Here is a 2,693-nt window from a genome sequence, read left to right as displayed (position 1 = left end):
AATTATGAAGACGTGTACAGCCTCCCGCTACATCTGCATTGTGAGCACCAGCAGAGAGAGTTTAGGTTTGCAGGGATGCAGAGCACAAGTCAGCAAGCAACATAAGATTCAAGGAAGGAACAGCTAAAGATGATGCACTCTCACGGATGGAGTCATTTATGTTATCCACTATTAAATATTAATAATTAAATTAACTGAAATATTCCTAGGTACAGCCTGCTGATATCAGAGAAAAATAAAGTACAAAAGTCTGTTCTACACAGAATCCATCTGGTTTCGGTCAATTAGCCATCAGCATCCCCATGGGCACTGCAACTGTCCTACATCATTCTTGTTCCATTTAATTTGAATCAAGTACTGTATGTTGTTATTTGAAATCAGCTTGGTCCATCATGTGTACTTTAGTTTTCCACACCTTCTGGAGTCCATGTTGTCTTGAATTCAAAATGTTTTGACAACAAATGGGCATCGATTCACTTTTAGGTAGGTGTACCTAGCAAAGAGACCAATCAGTGCATAATGTATGTTATATGCCACATGTTGAATATTGTGGTCTTGCCCGGATGTAGTTACAGTGCATCCGGAAAGTATTCACAACGCATCACTTTTTCCACATTTTGTTATGTTACAGCCTTATTCATTTTTTTCCTCAGAGTTCTACACACAACACCCCATAATGACAACATGAAAAAAGTTTACTTGAGGTTTTTGCAAATTTATTAAAAATAAAAAAACTGAGAAATCACATATAAGTATTCACAGCCTTTGCTCAATACTTTGTCGATGCACCTTTGGCAGCAATTACAGCCTCAAGTCTTTTTGAATATGATGCCACAAGCTTGGCACACCTATCCTTGGCCAGTTTAGCCCATTCCTCTGTGCAGCACCTCTCAAGCTCCATCAGGTTGGATGGGAAGCATCGGTGCACAGCCATTTTAAGATCTCTCCAGAGATATTCAATTGGATTCCAGTCTGGGCCACTCAAGGACATTCACAGAGTTGTCCTGAGGCCACTCCTTTGATATCTTGGCTGTGTGCTTAGGGTCGTTGTCCTGCTGAAAGATGAACCGTCGCCCCAGTCTGAGGTCAAGAGCGCTCTGGAGCAGGTTTTCATCCAGGATGTCGCTGTACATTGCTGCAGCCATCTTTCCCTTTATCCTGACTAGTCTCCCAGGTCCTGCCGCTGAAAACAATCCCCATAGCATGATGCTGCCACCACCATGCTTCACTGTAGGGATGGTATTGGCCTGATGATGAGCGGTGCCTGGTTTCCTACAAACGTGACACCTGGCATTCACACCAAAGAATTCAATCTTGTCTCATCAGACCAGAGAATTTTCTTTCTCATGGTCTGAGAGTCCTTCAGGTGCCTTTTGGCAAACTCTGGGCGGGCTGCCATGTGCCTTTTACTAAGGAGTGGCTTCCATCTGGTCACTCTACCATACAGGCCTGATTGGTGGATTGCTGCAGAGATGGTTGTCCTTCTGGAAGGTTCTCCTCTCTCCACAGAGGACCTCTGGAGCTCTGAAAGAGTGACCATCGGGTTTTTGGTCACCTCCCTGACTAAGGCCCTTCTTCCCCGATCGCTCAGTTTAGATGGCCGGCCAGCTCTAGGAAGAGTCCTGGTGGTTTTGAACTTCTTCCACTTACGGATGATGGAGGCCACTATGCTCATTGGGACCTTCAAAGCAGCAAAAAATTTTCTGTAACCTTCCCCAAATTTGTGCCTCGAGACAATCCTGTCTTGGAAGTCTACAGACAATTCCTTTGACTTCATGCTTGGTTTGTGCTCTGACATGAACTGTCAACTGTGGGACCTTATATAGACAGGTGTGTGCCTTTCCAAATCATGTCCAATCAACTGAATTTACCACAGGTGGACTCCAATTAAGCTGCAGAAACATCTCAAGGATGATCAGGGGAAACAGGATGCACCTGAGCTCAATTTTGAGCTTCATGGCAAAGGCTGTGAATACTTATGTACATGTGCTTTCTCAATTTTTTTATTTTTAATAAATTTGCAAAAACCTCAAGTAAACTTTTTTCACGTTGTCATTATGGAGTGTTGTGTGTAGAATTCTGAGGAAAAAAATGAATTTAATCCATTTTGGAATAAGGCTGTAACATAACAAAATGTGGAAAAAGTGATGCGCTGTGAATACTTTCCGGATGCACTGTAAGTTGAAAAAAGCTAGGAATGTTCAAACAAATTCAACCTGTTCTGGGCTCAAATGAGGAAACAATTAGGGCTTTGGTGGATGTACTTGTCAAAGTGTCTCCTCAGCTGTCTATGGTGCGACTTGTGATGCCATCCATATCTGTAATGCTGCCTACAGTCCAAATTCATAAACAGCACCTGAATACGTCTAGAGATGCGCCAGTAGACTTAACTGTTAGCATGGCTTAGCTTCTTAGTTAAAGAAGAAAATTATGAAGCGTATAAATAAAGTTAATGGCCATCATACCTTTAAAATAAATTGCTCAACACAGGCACAGACTTGAAACCTTACTTTGGTTCAACGTTACATAAATATTATAAAAATAATTTCTTAAGAAAAAAATAAACACGTAGAAGACGTTACCTAACGGTGTAGTTTAAATTGGCACATAGACTTTTACATTTCGACGCTATTTTGGGTCCGTTAGGTGAAGATTTACCGAATGGCTGCCACTGTAGTGGACGACGTCCTCGA

The sequence above is a fragment of the Erpetoichthys calabaricus genome, chromosome 12, assembly GCF_900747795.2.
Source record: "Erpetoichthys calabaricus chromosome 12, fErpCal1.3, whole genome shotgun sequence".
Taxonomy (NCBI): domain Eukaryota; kingdom Metazoa; phylum Chordata; class Cladistia; order Polypteriformes; family Polypteridae; genus Erpetoichthys; species Erpetoichthys calabaricus.
Note: the sequence above shows the minus strand (reverse complement) of the source record.